The 21,985-nt window shown below is 41.4% G+C and overlaps 1 protein-coding gene across 1 annotated transcript in view; it reads left to right on the top strand.

Annotated features, from left to right (window-relative positions):
- Positions 1-21,985, top strand: part of slc9a5 (solute carrier family 9 member A5) — a 162,164-nt gene that overhangs the window by 12,957 nt on the left and 127,222 nt on the right.

Raw genomic sequence — 21,985 nt, 5'->3', positions numbered from 1 at the left:
CATACACAGAGGCGGTCCTGGCTAGTTTTGCGCCCTGGGCGAACCGTCCCGCACCCCCCACCCCCACCACATCAGGCCTATCATTTGTTAACATCCTATTAACTAAGAAAAACACACTAGAAATTACTCATAAAGCTATATCACATATAGCTTACAAAATGTCATGTCAGTGTATAGGAAGTTATTTAGGTTACCATAGACCCACGTATAGCAAAAAAAAAAAAAAAATTCCACAGTCAGGATGTATTGTTTACCAAATCCACAGACTAACAGGCCAATGTGAACTTGCACTTGTTGTGTTGCAAACACAAACTAGCCTATGGGTGAAATTAATTCCATGACATGATGCCTAAAATTCTAATAGTTGCTAGTTCAGCAAAACTAAAAACCAAAAAAAAAAAAAAACTTGTGGCTGAGTGGCAACATATTAGCAAGAGGCTAATAAATAGGGTATAGGCTACTGTTTCATTACATGCACAATTAACGTCACGCATAGAGACTTGCATACCTTTATCTTTTGAACGTTTCTCCTCTTCTTCTCTCCTTCTCTTTCTGAACTGGGCACCTGATGTTTTTTTTTGGCCTTTTGTCCATGATACTCCATTGACTTTTTGTTGTTGTTGTTGTTGTTTGGCATTTTCACATAACCCAATAAATTACATGTAGCTATAAGGGGTCTATATTAATTTTATGAATGAAATACAATTTATTTGGAAGCAGCAGTTTGTGTTGTTTGGCCTGGGATCTTTCATATCAGAGGTTAGTCTATCCCCGCCCCCCTCCCCTTTGCTTTTCCTGAGACTCACAACCTGCGCACAGCCTCTGCAGTCGCAAGTTGATCCCCTGCGCCCCCCTCCCCCTTGCCTTTTCTTCTGACACACACGACCTGTATACATGACTCTCAGCAGCAAGTTGACGTGATAGTAGGGGCGCCTTAGCGTCCACTGCACCAACTTGACATGGAAATGAGCGATATTAGTCTAGAAACGTTTTTTTTTTTTTTTTTTTTTTTTGCGGACGCACTTTTTTTTTTTTTTTTTTTTTTTTTTTTTGGACGGCGCTTGTGCGCCCCCAAGTAGATTGCGCCCTGGGCGGTTGCCCACATTGCCCATAGCAAAAACCGTCCCTGTGCATACACACACATATACACACTGCATTCACAACAGTGCACATACACACATATTTATGAAGACATACACATATAGGCAAGCATGTTTGCACGGACATATATATATTTAAAAAAAAAAAAAAAAAGCAATATGCTGCACCACCCTGCACTATTTGATTGAAAACAAGCACTATTTTCTTAGTTTTAAATTAAATATTACATAGAAAAGATTCAATTAAATATCCATTCGACTTGTGTGTGTGTGTGTGTGTGTGTGTGTGTGTGTGTGTGTGTGTGTGTGTGTGTGTGTGTGTTCTGAGATTCATAGGCCCTCATGAGGTAAGTGTCAGTGGTAGTAGAAGTAGTAGCAGAGACAGTTTGATTGGGTTTTGCTTTGTTTTTGTTTGTTTTGTTTTGTTTTGTTTTGTGTTTTCTTGGCCATCTGAATCTGATGTAACCCTTACAAGGTGCTAGGGAAGGGAGTAGACAAGGATCCTTATGACTTATCCGTATGACTGAAAATCTGGAAGGTTGTAGTGATTAACCTCTTTTAGTTTAGTTTAGACTTGGAAGGCTATTCTATTATTATTATTATCATTATTATTAGGGCCCGAGCACTGTCCCAGTGTGAAGCCCTATTGTTTTTCGTTTGTTTTTTCTTATTAGGGCCCGAGCACTGTCCCAGTGCGAAGCCCTATTGCAGGCCTATTCAATTGGCGGCCCGCGGGCCACATGCGGCCCAGAAGCAATTCCCGAGTGGCCCAGCTCGTGGTTCAACCAAAAAAGCAGAGAAAAACATTCGCGAGAATGAACTCTGCAGTAGTTCAGAAAGTGAATGCAACACTCCACGTTGCCTAGCAACACACAACCAACTCACACTGCAGCGCGTTGTTTTGAAAGTTACTGATGCTAGCGGCTCAAAAGTATGTCTTTTTCAACCCTTAAATGAAAAATTGACAATGAAAACCGCCGTTTTAAATGTCTGGAAAATGTCTGGCCCAGCTTAAGGTCTCGGTTAAAAATCTGGCCCAACTGAATTTGTAATTGAATAGCCCTGCTCTATTGTATCTGTAGTGGGTTTTTTTTTCTTCGATATTATTATTACGTCTCTTTGAGGCTTAATTTGACCCCCTAAACATGCTCAAAAACTCACCAAATTCGGCAAGCACACCGGGTCTGGCGAAAAATTCGATAAAATCAAAAATCGGACCCCCCCAGTGCAAAAAAGGGCTCGGTAGCGCCACCTAGGGACGCAAAGGCAGCCGTTGTGGCCCACAGGAATGTGATAGAAAGACCAAACCAGCACCGAAACATAGATCTCATCAAGCCCGACATTTTTCGTGCCGTGCCCCCCACCTAAAACCAACAGGAAGTCCGCAATTTGCATTTGAAAGTCACATTTTCACCCAAATTTGCGCTTTGCAGAAAATGTATCTCCTCCCAGGGCGTTAATTTTATCGGCTTGAACAGCTAATATATGACAGAGGACACAGTGCTTAACAAAATTTCTTCAAGGTTAAGTAACATTTCGAACGGTTTGGATTTCAGAAGGCCGCAAAGTCAGAGTGTCCACAACCAGCGCCTCCACTTTTTCCCATGGACCCTGGTGGGAATAACGCAGCATGCTAGGGGCTAATTAGGCCCCTGGTGACTAAAGTAAAAGTCTGACAGCTTTCCAACCTATGCCGATGGAAAGAGGACCAAAATTCCTACAAAACTATATATCATGGTGTGGATTGAAAAAAGTGTGTGGCCGCGGTGAAGACTAGTTTAACAGGTGGGACTCCGGATTCTCTGCTCTGCACTGTTCTCCCTCCCCTCCTCCACTCCTCTGACTCACAGTAGCTGCCTGCAGCCTTCTCCCAATGCACACTCATTGGGAAGGAGCAGTAACAACTCTGTGTGTGTGTGTGTGTGTGTGTGTGTGTGTGTGCTTAATGCCACAGCCACCGGGCACAAGTGGGCACGAGGCGGCACGGGTGCGAGGGCCCGTCCAACGCTGCTTGCAGCTTTAATTATTATTATTACGCCACTTAGACGCTTAATTTGACCCCCTAAACATGCTCAAAAACTCACCAAATTCGGCACGCACATCAGGTCTGGCAAAAAATTCGATAAAATCAAAAATCGGAAACCCCCAGTGCAAAAATGGGCTCGGTAGCGCCACCTAGGGACGCAAAGGCAGCCGCTGCGGCTCACAGGAATGTCATAGAAAGACCAAACCAGCGCCGAAACGTAGATCTCATCAAGCCCGACATTTTTCGTGCCGTGCCCCCCACCTAAAACCTACAGGAAGTCCACAATTTGCATTTGAAAGTCACGTTTTCGCCCAAATTTGAGCTTTGCAGAAAATCTATAAACTCCCAGGGCGTTAATTTTATCGGCTTGAAAACTTAATACATGACAGAGGACACAGTGCTTAAGAAATATTCTTCAAGGCTAAGTATTCATTTGAACCGTTTGGATTTCAGAAGCCCTCAAAGTCAGAGTGTCCACAACCAGCGCCTCCACTTTTTCCCATGGACCCTGGTGTGCCTGCTGTGAATTAACAGGCACTTGCCATGAGCATAGGCACTAATTAGGCCCCAGGAGTCCAAAGTAAACGTCTGACAGCTTCCAAACCTATGCAGATGGAAAGAGGACTAATTCTCCTACAAAAATAGGAGGACTTGCTGTGGATTGGAAAAAGTTTGTGGCCGCGGTGAAGACTAGTTTAACAGGTTAGGACTCTGGGTTTTTTTTTCCTCTGCTCTGCCTGCTCTGCCCTTCCTCCCCAGAAGCAGAAACAACTCTCAAACTCAAACGCAAGCTTAGGACGACATCTGCTGGAGGAGCGCCTTAGTGGCTGGTCCAGAACTTTGTGTGTTTGTGTGTGTGACTGATTGAGCACGTTTACATGCACACCTTATTCCTGTATTAACCGGAATATTCGCAATATTCCGGTTGCGCACGTGTCATGTAAACACGCACCGAACCCGATTAAGGTCATATTCCGGTTGGAGAGAATTCCGAATAAGCCCCCTGGAATATTCCTGTTCCAACCGGAATATTGGGGCATGTAACCACCTTAGTTGGAAAACTCCCCGAACCGGAATATTCAGTCACGACTGCGCATGCTTGACTCACAAGGAATTCTGTGGCGTCTTTGTTGCTATGGTTACCTGCAAGCGGGGAAAACGGCATGGCGAACAGCAGCAAGAGCCAGGAGACTGCAGTCTGCCTTCAGCTAATGAAAGACTTAAATATCACGGAGGATATCGATGGGAGAAAACATAGAAATAGCGACAGAAGAAGAAGAAAAAGTAGAAGAAGACGAGCAAGAAGACTTCTTCGTCTGTTTTTCCGGCAGACCAGACGCCTATACGCGTACTGCTGCCCCCCGCGGCTGAGTGTCGCATTACGTCAGAGAGTGGAATACGCCGAAACACGGGGGCATGCCAAGTAACATGTAAACGGAATATTCCAGTTGCCGCGGCGCAGTTACCTTAGCCGGAATATTGACCCAAACCGGAATAAGGTGTGCATGTAAATGTACTCATTGAGTGTGTGTGTGTGTGTGTGTGTGTGTGTGTGTGTGTGTGTGTGTGTGCGTGTGTGTGTGTGTGTGTGTGCTTAATGCCACAGCCACCGGGCACAAGTGGGCACGAGGTGGCACGGGTGCGAGGGCCTGTCCAACGCTGCTTGCAGCTTTAATTATCATTATTATTATTAGTAGTAGTAGTAGTAGTATTTGCCATTTTTGTGTCGTTAACTACTGAAACTACACTCAGTATTTGTAGTGTTTGTTTGTGCACCATCAGACAGTTTTATTTATGTCATATCAATATACTCAAATATCCATTAAATGGAACTATTCAGCTAACTAATATTCATAATATTCAAGTTCAAACATAAGCCTTGTGACATTAAGCCACCCCACTGTGCATCATAACTCAAACATGCAATGTCTATGCAAACATACAATATTCCAATTATTATTATTATTATTATTATTATTATTATTAATAATTATTATTATTTTTGTTTTGTTGACATTGCTGCCCCAACAAAAGCAAAGGCTCTTACTTTGTTTGAACAATAATTGTTGCAGTATTTATTTATTCATTTATTTTGACCATAGCTCATTGAGGTAGCTTCAGTGTGCCTTCATGTTCCCTTGGTGAGAAATACCAGTAACTGTGGAGTTATAGCTCATGGGTTGCCTGCACTCAGTTGAAAAAGGTGGATTTATTTCAAGCACAAGCTCTCAGAGGGTGGTGGGGCAGTTCAGACATTTCCTGTGGCTGCATTGTAGATTGAATTGGGATAGATGCCTGTGGAAATTATGAGGAAACAACTCATAGCTAACTAGAAAGATGGCACACAGTGCTCTCCTCTCCTCTTCCTTTGGTACAAAAATGGTTGTTGGCATCACCAGTTTAGCTGTTTGATCCACTAAGAAGCAAGGGCCTACATGACACCTGTCAGCAGTTAGGTCCAGAGAGGCATATCTCAAAATTTATTTGGTGGATTGAATATTGCCTAGAGCATTAATATCTGTTTTGATTTTGGTGAACTTATGACCTTTCCTCTGGTGCTACCAGTAAGACCAGTGGGGAATCTGCACTTGAAATAGCATGCTTTATTAGACCACAAACAAAGGAACAGAAGCAAAATTTATTTAATATCTTTGAGGACTAATTACATGCAAAAAGAATATCTACATACAGATGGATCAAAGGACGCACACACAGGAAGGGCGAAAAAAAAATGTCTGAAATATGTACACTGCTGAGACAATATTGAAAGTTAAATACAATGCTGGAAGTTAAATATAAACTGGATGGAGGAGGTTAATCCTAAGAAAGTGGTGATATGTTCAGATTCAAATTCTGTGTCAAGAAGTTTAAAAGCATTCAAATCCAATATTTGGCAAGAGATATGGTGTGAATTGTTACAAGCACATTCAAGAATATTTCAGCTGAGTATGAAAGTTAGTTTTGTGTGAGTGCCAGCACATGTTGGAGAGGAAGGAAAAGAGGTGTCATATTACCTTGCTAAGCAAGTCCCAGGGATTCAAGAGAACCCAGACAGATAACCAGACCTGGCCTGTGTGCCAAATTTGGTGAGTTTTTGAGCATGTTTAGGGGGTCAAATTAAGGCCTAATGACACGTAATAATAGGAAAAAAAAAAAAAAAACACTACAATAACAATAGGGCTTCGTGCTGTTCAGCGCTCGGGCCCTAATTAAATTCAAGTAAGTAAATCAGAAGGGAAAAAATATGGATGAAGGGAATGGAAACATGGCAAGAAACTTAGGACAGGGAATAAAGGAAAAGCATTTGTATCAAATACAGAATATTGCGGGAAAACAGCCTACAGGTTGATGTGAATACTGCAAACATGAGGAATCAGTGAAGTGCAGGGAGTACAAATGCAAGCTAAGCATTGGTAGCAAACTTGGAAGAAACTGTTGTCAAGTAGTTAAAGGGTAATTCTGGTATTTTTAAACTTTGGTCCTATTGTTCCATTATTCTGGGTCTAAATGACTAATAGGGACCAATTTTTGGGGGGACTGGTGGACACACTTTAACGGACACAGTTGCCCCCAAGGATTACATTGCAGCCTGTTTTGCAGCTGCTGTCTGAATTGATGTAGCTTGATACTGGGCCAATTCCAAAAAAATGTTTCCCTATTTGAAATTTAGACCCCAAATGTTGGAAAAATAGGGCCTAGATTCAACAATACTGGAATTACCCTTTAACAATAAAAATGTACTGATCAGAAAGAGTAATAGCGTTTTTCCACTAGAGTACCGTGCCGCGCCGTGCCGTGAAATTCACGGTTTTATATTCTAGTTTCTTCAAAATAGCCACCCTTTGCTCTGATTACTGCTTTGCCAACTCTTGGCATTCTCTCGATGAGCTTCAAGAGGTAGTCACCTGAAATGGTTTTCCAACAGTCTTGAAGGAGTTCCCAGAGGTGTTTAGCACTTGTTGGCCCCTTTGCCTTCACTCTGCGGTCCAGCTCACCCCAAACCATCTCGATTGGGTTCAGGTCCGGTGACTGTGGAGGCCAGGTCATAATTATTGATTAATTAGCATAGTTATTGATTAGTCGCCCAAACCGCCCGGACCTTCACCAAGCCTGTTGAGTAGATCGCTGGGCTTCCTAAACACATTCCAGCAGGTCTTGTCAGTGCCGAACGTCAAGTGACCTTTGCATGAATATGTAATGCACTGAAGAAGAAAAAATGTGATCACAAAAAAATTGTAATGCACTGCTGTTTTGATCCAATCATTATTATCCATATTTGTAATAATTAGTGGCCACATTCAGTTAATTTTTACTAATTAATTAAATTGATGAAAAATGTCTACCTGGCCTTTGATTATTATTACATTTTATTAGTAATAATATCATTATATCTACAGTAAACAATTGGTGAGGTCGTTTTTACATAATGCTGGAGAATGAATGAATGTGAATGGGCCTGAGTCGATTACTGCTATTTTAAGGCTCACAATAACCTCTCACAAAGAAATAGTATGGGTATATCACACATTTCCTGAATCCTCAAAGTCCATTAGGTATTGTGGATGTTGTGTTTTGGGTCCTTGATATCCCTTGATCCCACAGGGATAAAAGAAACTATATAGTTTAGGTGAAAAATGTGGGAAAATGTGTGTAATTTATGGTTTAAGGAGGTCATGTGACCTCTGTGTTTGTCAGAAAAAGACACCCATGGGCTTAAATGAAAGCTGACCGGCAGGTTTTCAATTTACCGGACAAATGTTTGAAATTCCGGTCAAATATTATCTGAATTTATTGAGCTTAAAATTATATGCAGGCTATATAAGAATGATATCAAGGCATGTCAATTTATAGAGTAATGTTTTTATTGAAAAGTAGGCTATATCAAATAAAATGAGTGCCGTCAATTGACTCACGTGTGTAACTTCTAAAATAAATAAATAAATATTGCACAAGCCTGCGCTGTTTTAACATGAACATCAAGCAACTACAATCTGCAAACAAAAAAAAAAAAACACATCAGGGGTCCGTTTCCCAAAGCAGGTTTAGTGAAAACTCTGAGTCTCTTAACCCTGAAATGAGGGAAACCGTGAGTTTTCCGTTTCACAAAGGGAGGTAACTCATAGCAGAGAAAGGGGGCTAACTCTAGCCTGTTTCACAGAGGGAGGTAACTTAAGCTCTCGGTCGGTTACCGCAGTAACAGACTCCATGAAACTAACCTGGTTGGGACCAGGTTTCTCATGAAACCTCGAGTTTCTCTCTGTGTCCGCCCTCTTTCAGCCACACGGTATTTACCTTCCTCATTCATTCAGTCAGCAGGCAAGTTTTGGCGTGGCATATTTTTTCTGCCGTCTCTTATTTAAAATAATAATAATAATAATAATTTTTTTAAAAAAGTCAGTAGGCCTTCATTATAAGTCTATTAGTAGTTAGGTGGCGATTTTTTTCACGAACATGGCATGTCCTTTCGACAACGATCCCGTGGATGAAGGTGCAGTGTTACTGCGCAGAGAATTAAATATTCGTCGGGAGATAAGACCGCGCATAGATGTTTATGCCGAGGTCTTACCTGTTTGAACAATGTTTTTATATTTCATCTTAAGCTGCTGCCAAGTGCGCTTCTCCCCCGCGCGATTGCACCTAAAGCAGTTTTCCCCTGTAATATTATTATGATTGCAAAGGACTACATTTAAACTTACGCACACGAGCAGCAATGTTCTCCCACTCCCTCTTCTTTGCCGCTGCAGCAGTGTTGCACTTTTTTTTTTTTTTTTAGAAAAAAAAAAAACTTTCAAACTCTCTGTATGAATGCATTAAGATTTGCGCATCAGTCTTGTGACCTTGTTCTCCCCCAGGCGACTTCGCTGCGCTGTTTTGATCCGGTTCTGCAGAGAAAAACCTCTCCCTGCTGGTACACTGGAGACAGGGATCACGCATGCTATTTTTTTTTTTTTTTTTTAAATAAAATGACGTAGAAATTGACTGTTTTAATAAAATTCAAATTGTGCTTAGAGGGAATATTTTCACCGGACAATTTGACCGGAGGGGTTAAAAATTACCGGACTTCGGCAGATTTTACCAGTCAAAGTCCGGTAATTACCGGATAACGGAAACCCTGGCTGTAGGGTAGGCAAAGCATTCCATGCCAGTAACCACTGGTGGCCAGTTTTAAAAATGGCTGCCACAGTCATCAGAATAAAAATTTGCACTGGCCCAATATCCAGATTCATTCAACATATATTCAGCAATGAGTGTACCAAATTTGGTGCTTTTATCACAAAATGAACGATAGTTTAGCTATGCCGCCCCACTATAAGGACTTAAAATGCACATTCAGATGAGAAAAGTGAGCTGGATGGAATACAGAAAAAAATAATATTATATACTTCTTGATACTTCTTATGTTTTATAATTTAGCAGCATTTTTTAAAATCAGTGGTGAAATAGGGAGAAAAGATGGCACATAAACTGCAGAAAAAAAAACTTGCAGTCAAGGCCCAGACCCCTCATTTTTAATTCAAATATATTTTGTGGTTTTGTTAATTTCACTGCAGGGAAGATCCCTATATTTATGGGTTAACATAATGGAAGTCTGGAAGCAGAATACTCATATATGTAGCTCACCTTCATTAAGTTCTGCACCCCCTATGTAAATCAAAAGAGGAACAATCCATAAGCAAACACGACGGATGGATGGTATAGTTATAATGGTGAGGGCATACATAGTCCTATAAAGAGAAAAAAAAAATTAATGAGCTTAAACATCATAAATGTACAATAGCCTTCCAAGAAACCCACCTGTCATTCTGAACATTTAAAACTTGAAAATTCATTTGCAAGTCAAGTGTATTTTCCATCTTATGGTTTGGGTAGGAGTTGTGGGGTGGCAATATCGTTCCATAGCTCACTACAGTTTTGTATGCATTCAAATTTTACTGATGAGGAGGGGAGCTTTTTATTGGTGAATGGTTCCATTAGTGGGGTAACTCTGCTGAATATTTATTCACCAAATGAAAATAACTCTAAATTTGTTAAGAATGTGTGTGAACTCATTATAGAAAAGGTCAGTGGAATTATTTTAATTGGAGGTGATTTTAATTGTGTTTTGTCAAATAGGATGGACAAAGATCCACCCTCATTTGCCACACTTTATGGAGCGAGTCAGGCCCTCAAACATATGATTGAGGACCTGGGTCTCATGGATGCCTGGAGACACTTCACCCAAGGGAACGTGATTACACATAACACAAATGAGACATCACCACAAGTGAGACATCACCACTGATCTTATGGGAGGCAGCCAGAGTTGTTTTGAGGGGAAAGATAATCTCATTTGCATCTGCTAAGATGACACTCAGAGAGGCCAAACATATAGACCGTGAAAAACAAATTATTATTATTATTATTATTATCATTATTATTATTATTATTACCATCATCATCATCATCATCATTGTTATTTACTTTTTTATTATTTCTATACATCTTATCATGTTGATCATTTTCAGATATGTTCAGATATATAATACTTTATAAACAGGGTAAACCTTTGTAAGGGAAACGTCAATATTTCTTGAAAGAATTTTGATGTAAAAGGGACGGTGAGAAATAACCAGTGTTGGGACCAATTACTCACAAAACTAATAAGTTACAATTACTAATTACTTCTGTAAAAAAGTAATTTTGATTACTACTCAATTACTGCTGCAGAAGAATAATTCAATTACTGGGGAAAGTAATTTTTATGATTACTTTTTTCTTTTCTTAAATCCTCTTATTAATGCACATATTTTTGCGTTGCTGTTGCAGTGTGGACATTGCTGGCAAATTTCATCTATCATTGTCAGTGTTGGCCACGTTACTTTGAAAAAGTAATACATTATAGTTTGAAGTAGTGATGTCAGTTAGTCAGGATGGGGAATTGAACCCGTGGTCTTCTGTATGACAGGCGGCGAAACTATCGGAGAACACAGACGTTTCTTCTAATTTGTGCTCAGTCATTCTCCATGCATGTTGATAAGTTACGAAAAACTGCACAGTCCGACCGGTTTGAAAATTGACACACCGCTTTTTCTCCACAAGACGCACATTTTTCGAACAGGATAGTAAAATAATAATAATAAGTATTAGTAGTAAGTAACGGCAAGTAACGGCGCATTTTATTGTCAGTAATGGTACAACGGGGGAAACAGTAATTTCTTTGATTACTCGTTACTGATAAAAGTAACGCCGTTAGTAACGCCGTTACTTTGTAACGCCGTTACTCCCATCACTGGAAATAACCAAATAAAGAATAAGTTTAAAAAAAAAAAAAAAGGGTACCAGACATGATATTTATATCTGTACATATGTTGGATGTTAAAGCTACTGTGAGCAATATTTTTTTGTTCAAATATGTGTTAAATAGCTCTACATTCCGACAGCCATCATTGATAGCCATCACTGAATATTAAACACTAAAATGTCACGGTTTACAGCATTCACTACCAAATTGTCATAGTTTTTACTATTCATGCCTGCAATTCATACTGAACATATACATAATATATGGCGGCGCGCACAGACGCAGCGGCTACAGCTCTCCACTCTCGGTGCCGTATTATATGTTTTGTATATGTTTGAACACGGGATGACGAACTGCGCTTGCACATCCAACAAGTGTTTCCGTGACTGTTGTATTTTTTCTGATATCAGAGACATGGCTGCAGCCATCTATTACTGGACTTGGCTATTCAACTAGCAAGATGCACGATGCTTTCTATTCTCCCCTGCACCGAAAGGACTGAGCCCTAATTTCGTTGCATTATTATACGTATATGATTGTGCAATGACAATAAAAATCTATCTATCTATCTATCTATCTATCTATCTATTATAATATATATATTATAATATCAGGGCTCTCAAGTTTTGAACTGAGTTCAGAGTGAGATTTTGGTGGCGGTAGTGGCTGTATTCTGGAAATCTTCTTTGCCTTTGCCAGACATACCTTCATATATAGGACATTCCGAAGGACACCAAAACAAAACAAAAGCAAGTGCGTTAGCACGGCTGAAAAGACAACCCTTTAAGCCGCCGCCTCCCAGCTTTTTTCAACGGCAGGTCCATAACTAACAAAATCGACAAACTGCGCCTGCACATTGCATCCAACAAGTGTTTCCGTGACTGTTGCATTTTTCTGATATCAGAGACATGGCTGCAACCATCTATACCGGACTCGGCTATTCAACTAGCAGGTTGCACAATGCTTTCTGTTCTGCCCTGCATCTATCTATCTATCTATCTATCTATCTATCTATCACACAAAAACAGCATTTCATTCAAATTATGTCAAATTCCGCGATATTCCGCGTTTAAAATAGATTCCGTTTTATTTAGCTAATTCCGCGACTCCGTCCGTGATTCCGTGATTGCGGAAATTATAGGGCCCTACCACTGTTATAAAAATAGCGCTGCAACTTGGTGGCCGTTATCCTGGTAATTTCTCTGTGTGAGAAATACAAGGTGTGGCGTGTGAACGGGTTTAAGTGCGTGTGTCTCATGCCCAATGCGTAAGACTTGAGAGCCGTGTTTGATGCTACAACCCTTGGAATTCAGCAACTTCATGTTCAACACAGATTAGCTCAGATCACAATCAGCCATTTATAGCCAGCAGCCTGCACTTGTGTGCACAGACACCTTGTGTTTTGATCTTGTGCCACCCGCTACCCGCTGCCACTACCCGCTACCCACAAATTGCGGATTTAGGAACTTCCGCTATCCCTAAACGGTATCTTGTGCCCACGCTACCCGCTATCCGTTATGCCGACTCCGTCATTTGCGCCTGGAGGTGTGTCCGTGGGCGTGTTTCATGCGCTAAAATTGCTATCTTGTGCACGCACTTGGTGGGTGGTCAGCGGGTGGTCAGGACCACCCGCTATCCGCTATCCCTAAAGTTTGGGCTGTTACGAGAGCGCGCCCAGGCGGCTTGAATGCGCGCCCCGACGGAGCCTCGCCACGCACACGGTCGGACTGATACCGGGATGCCGCCGGAATGGACTGAGTATATTACTCATATAGACTGTTTAGAGGAAAGACTGTTTTAGTTGGACACTTACGCCAGCACGTTTTATTGTTTTATCATAAGCCAGCAGCTGTGCTATATTTTTATTTTTAATATTTTATTTGCCCAATCTACCTTGTCAATAAATTAGTTTACACATAGTTCCACCTCTGCCTCTTGTGTGTGTGTGGTGAGACCCCGGGATTTTACTCAATCAGTACAACCTTGTGACACGTCCACTTGGACACATGTGGCTCCACCTCCTGAATTAACTCGCCTATAATATATAATATGTATATATTTAAAGCCAACTTGCTTTAGCCTCAGTAGAACCCCTGAGAAAATCTACCTCCCTCTCTCCATCACGGGTTTAGGATTTAGGATTTAGGATAGCGCAGCCTGCCCTTAAAGGCAATGGCACCTGGCACACTGATTGGTTTAACTGGCGTAACGCCCAAAACACGCCTATGCATAATATAGCGGGTAGCGCAGGTGTTTTGCGGATAGCGGGAGGTGCACAAGATAGCAACTTTTACGGGTGAACGCCTCTTGCGCAACCCCCGCAAATAACGGGTTTAGGGAGTCTGGCGCAAGATAGGGCCCATAATGTATTACACCAAAGTAATCCTGGTGTGCTAAGTGCTGGAATAATTGTGTCCCTCATCCTGATGAAAACGCCTATGGTACACTCCAAGCCATAGATGTGCGTGTGAGGAGCACTTAAGGGTCCTGGTTTGGGGGGTTGAAATGTGGTCACCAGAGATGCTCAGCTACCCATAGTGCTTCTGGACAGATCAGCTATATTTTACTCTGCAATAGCTATTAGGCCAGTAGGATATTTGTTATACAGCTTGGTTTGTTGGTGATTTTTACCATGGTAACTAATGTTAGATTATAACTGCCTGGATACTTAAACTTGGTTTTCTGTGTAACGATAACAGAGAAGCTTGCTGTTAGCTCTGTAGCCGATGGCTGTAGATATATGTGCTTCATTATAGCAGAAAAGTAACGCTAGCTAACTTTGCAGCCAAGTGGATGGACTGAGAAACAAAACATACAGGATACTATCAGGATGAACTGACAGATGAAGACTCATGAATAAAATATACATTAAAATAAACCTAAGAAAAGGTTACTGAAAGTGTTCACTGAGTATCTTGGTAAAATATGATCAATATACTCTATCTAGCCCAGTATCAAGGCAAAGTGTGTAACAAACCCACCGGTCCACCAAGAAAGTTTGTCAGTGTCATGTTTTGTGTCGCTTAGGCATGAAAAATGTACAGTTTTATGCAGGGGCGGATCTAAACAAATATTCATGCGGTGGCAAGAGGGTGGCATGGAGACTTTAAGGGGTGGCAGAAATATATATGCTGATTTAATACCAAACGATCACATATATCAATATTTGCTTGGAAAACCCCAAATGAGGATATTTTAACTCAAAAACATTCCATTATTGTGGTACATGAGTAAAGCATTGAATAGAAAACCAAAAGGTGGCATTAGAAAAATATATTTTTATTAATTCGTTTATTTAATTTATTTTATTTTTTTATTTATTTCCAAATCTTCAGACATTTTTTCCTGCTGCAGGGACGTTTAGTGGCAGCTGGGGTGAAATTGGTCTGTTACCAACCGTGTCTACTCGCAGCTCCTGGCACTACACTGTGGCAAGGCTGTTTGCTTATTTCTAATTTTATGTAGATGAAACCAGTAGCGGTTTTAGGCACGGGCAAGCGGGCAGCCGCCTGGGGCGGCATATATTCATGTCACGTGGGGGGCAGCATAAGCGCAAAAAAAAAAAAAAAAAAATCATCCTCGCTGCAAAGCAGTTTTCTATTACTGTATTCATCTGAATATAAGACGATATTTTTTCCATTGAAAATGCCCTGAAAAAACGCCCTTATCTAATATTGGGGGTCTAAGGAAATACACATGTATTGTACTTGCATATGTAAACCAGTAGGTAGGCTCGCCTGATGCCGCAATTACCGGCAAATGGCCGCATTGCGCAGTCACTAATCAACCATGTTGTCTGTGTCATTGTCTGTTGTGCTGCTGCAGCCGCGTATGAACAAAAGCTGATTTATAATGAAAGGTATATATGGCAGTATGTGTGCACATACTGCCATATATACCTTATATACCTGCCACACAAAGGTAGTAATTTCCCCCAGGGCGGCAACATGGGCAGAACCGCCACTGGATGAAACCTTCTATGTTACTGTTGGTGTGCTCCCGTGGGAGAAAATTTTGAAAAACAACCCCTTAAACAGTGGCTTCAGGGGACTTTTAAGGGACTTATAATGGCAAAATTAAGACTTAAAATATAATGCATTCAAGTTACTGTATAATCAATTACGAGTGTATGCCTAATTAGGGTCAATATGCCTAGTAGGTGGCTCACTGGAATTGAAAGCACTCATGTAGTTCTATCAAAGTCCTTTTAGGCCAAGCCTGTTCACTTGGCGGCCATATTGGTAACGCCTTTTAGGCATCTATCTTAGATTAGTAAGTGCAGGTGCCTATCAACATGAATGGAGAATGAGCCCAAACTGCACATAGGAAGGCCATGGCGACAAGCAAAGTATACCACAAAAATCCTTGTTTAAATCTGAATCTGAATTGATTGGTATATATATCTCCCCATAAAGTTAGAACAAGGCTTAAAAATGCCTTATTTTTCACATTAACCTACTCACAGTACATCCTGGCCTATTTCAATTCCATCACAATGTGCCCTATGATTTCTTGTGAGACACTACTTATCATTTCATTTTTGGAAGAATGACAGAGAGATTCTAACTGGAATCCAATGTGAATAAATAACAAGTGCATAAATAAGAAGAAGAGTACTCAAGGGAAACTCAATTAGTACAGTTACAAAGTGCATTACAAGGGATCTGACATCAAAAGCAACAGGCATCAATATATCATTTAATTTGTAAATATAATACAATGCAATGCAATAACCTCTGATTTGACATTCATTCCAGTTCATTTCAAATCATTATACGCACCCAATACCAGACTTTAAGTCAAAATACACAGTCAATAAGTAGCACTAGCCGCGGAGCTAATGGTCCCTTTGAAATATATGGAGGCAGCTAGGCTAGCGGCTACAAACATAACAAACACTCACCAGTTCGCTTTTCAGTTCAGTTTTACATGACGACGTCAGGCACACTCACGACGGAACACAGCGGTAAGCGGCTCCTTAAAGTTAGGGCTCATCACGGTGAGTATAAAGCGATATATCAACAAAGAAACTGTTAATAACTCCAAACCCACCGGCAGCAAACTCTGTCACCACCGCAGCTCGGCAGCCGCGAAGCTACTTCCTGAAACCAGGCAACAGGCTGCCGTTTGCACCTGCGTTACAATACAAATTCACAAAAAGAGCACGCAAATGAAAATTACAGAAACCTTAAATGCCACTGTGTGTTTCATCTAGCCAATGACAGGCAGAATAATAAGAATCACTTTATTGTCATAGTCAACAACAAAATTAGATGAAGGTAAGCAGTATTCGAGTTGAGGGGGGATGAGGGTGGATGGCATCCTCCCTGAAATAAAAACAGTCAAAATCATCTCCCCTGTAAAACTGCCATCCTCACTTTTCATCAAGTGAAAAAAATTGACCATCCTCCCTGAATTTTTTTTACAACTCGACAACTGAAGGTATGGCTGCCCTGTTGTATGGGTCTGGAATCGAACCCTCAGTCTCCTGCATGGCAGGTAAAGACACTGACCACTTTGTCATTGGCACTTGTGTTTATTATAGTAGTTTGGGCTCATTGTCCATTCATGTTAAGTTACGAAAAAACGTAAAATCCAATCGGTTCGAAAATTGACACGCCGCTTCCTCTGCACAAGATGCACATTGTTCATATAGGATAATAAACGAATGATAAAAATAAAAAATAAAGTTAAAAAAAGATCCGGGGCTTTTGAGGAAAGATCCAGGTCTTAAGCCCCAAAAGCCACTCCTCTGCGCCGTGCCTTCCGTTAATGTTGTGCCACAGGTGAGGTGTGGTCCCTCTGAATGCATGCCAAGCAGGGTTGCCAGGTCTGTGAGACAAAAGGAGCCAAACAGCAACTAAAAACCAGCCCAAAACCCGCCCAACCTGGTATAAAAAGGGCCCAATACCAGAACTCAAAATATGCCCATAAAAATCCATATATGTTGCTTTTAAAGTCCAACAGCATTGCTATAACTGCAAAATGCACTATAATATCTATAAAATAACACCATAAACATTAAAGGCAATTTCCCAAAACAGTTCTTTCACCTATTTAATTTAGAGTATATCAGAACTTAAAATATAATATGGGATACCTTACTTCAGCTGACAGGCACTGGGCGCGAGTGGTGCTGATGATGTGATTGGTCATGTGCTGAGTGGCCTCACACAGCATTGGCATATTATTTGTCTGTGGAGCATGTGACATATGTGGATAGTTTATATGCTGATCTAGCCCGGAGTCAGTTTGACAGGATTTGGGTATAAACATTGGTCATTCAAAATATGAATCTTTATTCATGACTGCCCAAGCCCAACCCGCAGACAAAATTTGTTACCCGCGGCAACACTTAAAAAGTAGCCCAATTTGGCGGAAAAAACGTGGACTTGGCAACCCTGATGCCAAGTCTCAAACAGCAACAGCTGCTGTTGGGGGAGGGCTAGATCGTCTCCCAGTGGGGGGATGGGGAGTGTCATCTCTTGCTGCATTTACTTGCACTTGGACATTTGAGTCTCGTAACAGCGAGTTTCCGAACAGCCACAATTAAAAAATAAATAAATAAACTGTCTGAAACTGGGGTGGCAACTAGGGTGGCAAGGCATTTTTCTAGGGTGGCAGCTGCCACCCCCTAGAACCACCTATGGTTTTATGAAAGAGCAGTAGCATGACATGGTATAGACCCCTTCACAGCTTGTAAACAATGTGACGTAGTATGGGGGGCGGGGCTTAGCGGGAGGCAAAACATCTCTAACGCGCTAGCTTGTCAATGTGGATTAGCATGTTTTAACAGAGTGTTTATACTAAAATCGACGAGGAAAACAACAATTTTAGTGGATATGTGAGTAGACTCACTCTTCAGGACCGTGAATGTTATCTAAAAAAATTCACTCTCGCTCATGGGATGAAATTCCCCAACCCCTACATGATCACTCATTGGATGGACGATTTGACGGTACTGCCCGAAAAGATATTACAAAAGAAAGATATTACAAGAGATATTACAAGAAGTTAGCGGAACCACTGTGGGGCTTGACGCAGCATGCTACTCCTGCCTGGGGTCCGTTTCACGAAGCAGGTTCAACAAACTCTCAGCGTTATCTTATGGGCGGTCTTATAACCATCTCCCGACGAATATTTAATTCTCTGCGCAGTAACACTGCACCTTCATCGATGGGGTCATTGTCGTAAGGACATGCCATATTCGTGAAAAAAAAGTCGCCACCTAACTACTAATGGACTTCTAATAAAGGCCTGACTGTTTTTTTTTTTGTTGTTTTTTTTAAAATAAGAGACGGCAGAACTAATATGCCACTCGCCTGCTGACTGACTGAATGAATGAATAAGGAAGTTACCGTGTAACAATAATAATAATACCGCGTGTGGCTGAAAGAGGGCGGACACAGAGAGAAACTTGAGGTTTCATGAGAAAAACCTGGTCCCAACCAGGTTAGTTTCATGGAGTCTGTTACTGCGGTAACTGACCGAGAGCTTAAGTTACCTCCCTCTGTGAAACAGGCTAGAGTTACCTCCCTTTGTGAAACGGAAAACTCAGAGTTTCCCTCATTTCAGGGTTAACAGACTCAGAGTTTTCACTAAACCTGCTTTGTGAAACAGACCCCTGGACAACACTGAGTTAGCTAGCGGTTAGCATTAGCGTTAACACGTAAATAATGATTAACGTAATGTTATTTCAGTCACAATTTAGTCTAGTCCATGAGGTTATTCAGGCTGAAACTGATGATATATTGCATATTAACCACCTTACCTGATATGAAGTGTGCGCTGCAAACACGGGCGTTTTTTGATGATATTTTCGGTCCAATCCTTTCGTTTAATCGCGTTCAACCACCGCTGTCTACAATTTTTTTGGAGTTGCAGCTGCTGGTATTCGATACAATTTTAAGTTTGTGTTTTTAGTTTTTTGGTTTTGGCACCCAAAAACACAGCAGGACAACATTCTTTGTACAGTGTGTACAGTGCTTGCCTCCAGCTTCAGTTTGTTTTGCCTCCAGCTAGCGTCATGACGTCACAATGACATAGGCCATGAAGGGGTCTATAAAGGGAGAGAAACAGTCAGCATAATGAGGCAGGTAGGCTGTTGGATGGGTAAAACACATGGACTTTGCCATGATCAACCCAGGTTCAAATCAAGGTCCAAGCAAGTTTGTTTTTAATGTTGCCAATGTTAGCTTGCTAGCTAACAATGATAACCTTAACCTTAACCTCACCTTAGCCAGGTATTTTAGCTAATATTAGCGAATGAGTGTTCAGTGTTCACTTAGCTAACAAACTGACAATAAGCTAATTACATACATAAATTTGTTGCCAATGTTTGATTTTATTTTACTGGTTTGAGCTGAATGAGCCACTGCTCTCCACTGTTGTTGTGCTGTGGTTAAGACGCTGCATTCATGTGATGAGGAGGGAGGCACTGCTAACTACAAGAACGGATTGGTTAGCCAAAATGTTAATCGCTTACAGCAGCTTTTAGAAAACAGTACAGAGTCGGCATAGCTAATTTTTTAATAACTTACAAAATATTAGAGGAATATGTCTTTATTGTCATTGTCACAAGTACAATTAAATTGAAATGCAATCTGCGAAAAAAATATGCATCTAAAAACTATGAGATAAATAATTTAGCAGCTTCTAAAAGGAAGTGTAAAAAAAAAAAACACATTCCACACACAAAACATTCACATTCAAAAGTTTTTGCTGTATTTAGTGCAGTTATGGCTCAGGCATAAAACTGTTCTTAAATTGTTAGTCTGTGCTCTCAATGACTGTGTTTATAAGGTCTTTAGTATCTCAGTTTTGAGGCTTATCCCGGCTTTGCGCATATCCAGGATATGATGTTTACATGGAACACAGAGAATCCCGGTTATTCATATCCCTGTATACATGATAAATACCAGTAACCCGTTTTCTGATCACTGCATCCTGTCTGCGCAGGCATGTGTTACATCTTTTACGTCTTTTGTTTACAACAGATTGAGCGGAAAGTGTGATATATAGAAGCAAGACAAATATGAGACCTCTGTGGCTTCTAGTGGGATTAGGATTAGTAAATACTCACATTGGTTGCTGGATCAGAGCCACTTCTCTGGTTCTGATGCTTGGCTAAGTAGTAGTGCTTCTTCAGTATTTTCCACCACGACCTAACTTGTTCATTGGTGCGAGGTGGAAAACCAGTGTCACATAGCTTGTCTGCATCAGAGTTGAATAGGTCGGCATTTCTGTGTCTTCTGCCATCTAAACACACTTATGCTGAGTTCTTTCATTATTTTCAGGCAAAATTCAGTCTCTTCGTTGCTCCAAAAATGGGAAACTCTCGTTGCCGCCATGTTGCTTGTTTATCTGGTGTGTCACTCTGGCGCCTGTGTACATGGTGGGCAGCCATCAGAGACCGGGATAAGGCGTATGCTCCAGTATCCTGGCTTCTGTTGGAGTACTCCAGGTGGCAAAACCGGGTTTCTTGAAACCGGGAAAAAAAGGGCATAACCTGGTTTCTGAATTTGGGATATGGTGTTTACATGCACAAACACAAAAACGGGATACTTAAAAAACCCAATCAAAACCGGGATACTAAAGACCTTGTAAACACAGTCAATGTCCTCATGCATCTGCCTGTGGGCAACAGTTCAAGAAGATAATGTCTGGGGAGATCTTCCAGGGAGGGGGGAGGGCAGCCAGTAATCTTTTGGGCCCTGTTGACGACCCTCTGGAGCGCTTTCCTGTCTGCAGTTGTGCTGCTGGAGAACCACACACAGATGCAAGGGTCTGTCTGTTTTTTTTCCTCCTGAAGTCTATGATCAGCCCCTTAGTCTTGGTAGTGTTCAGGACTAAGTTGTTTTCTATGCATCACTCTGACAGCTGCCTCACCTCGTCCCGGTATGCGGACTCATCTCCCCCAGAGATGAGCCCCGCCACAGTAGTATCATCAGCGAACTTGATGATGATTTTGCTGGAGTGCACAGGGATACAGTCATGGGTGTAAAGGGTGTAGAGTAGGGGTCTCAGCACACAGGCCTGAGGACATTCTCCACTGTGAGAATGTAGCCGCTCCACCTCGAAGCAGGCAATGAAGTGGTTCAGCTCCTCCGCCAGTGAGGCATAGATGTCACCAGACAAGAAGTTGCTGTAGGTTGCTGGGTCTGTAGTTGGTGATGTGCTGGACCCCCTGCCACACCTGTCTGGAGTTGTTGCTCTGGAAACAGTTCTCAATCCTCCTATAGGCAGCCTTGGCCACCCTGATGCCCCTCTTCAGATTGGGTCTGGCAACACTCTGTAACGTCTGTAGGATTCTGATTCTATTTGATCATACTTGCATTCTTCACCAAAAAATGTAGGTTCACTCGCTTGTGATAGGCTTTCATAAATGTAGGGGAAATTATTGAAACCTATTCTTAATCACTATAAGAGTGATTATTAGTTTAGGATAGGCGTAATAATTACTGATCAAAACTACATCTCTTGGTGATCAGGCAAGAGAGCAGTTTACACCGGGAATAGTACCTTAATGCTAATACTAGAACTGTCAGGAGATATCCCAACTCCAAACCCTGGATCACC

This window comes from Myripristis murdjan, chromosome 3 (genome assembly GCF_902150065.1).
Source record: "Myripristis murdjan chromosome 3, fMyrMur1.1, whole genome shotgun sequence".
NCBI lineage: Eukaryota > Metazoa > Chordata > Actinopteri > Holocentriformes > Holocentridae > Myripristis > Myripristis murdjan.
This window is presented reverse-complemented; position numbering and strand designations above follow the sequence as displayed.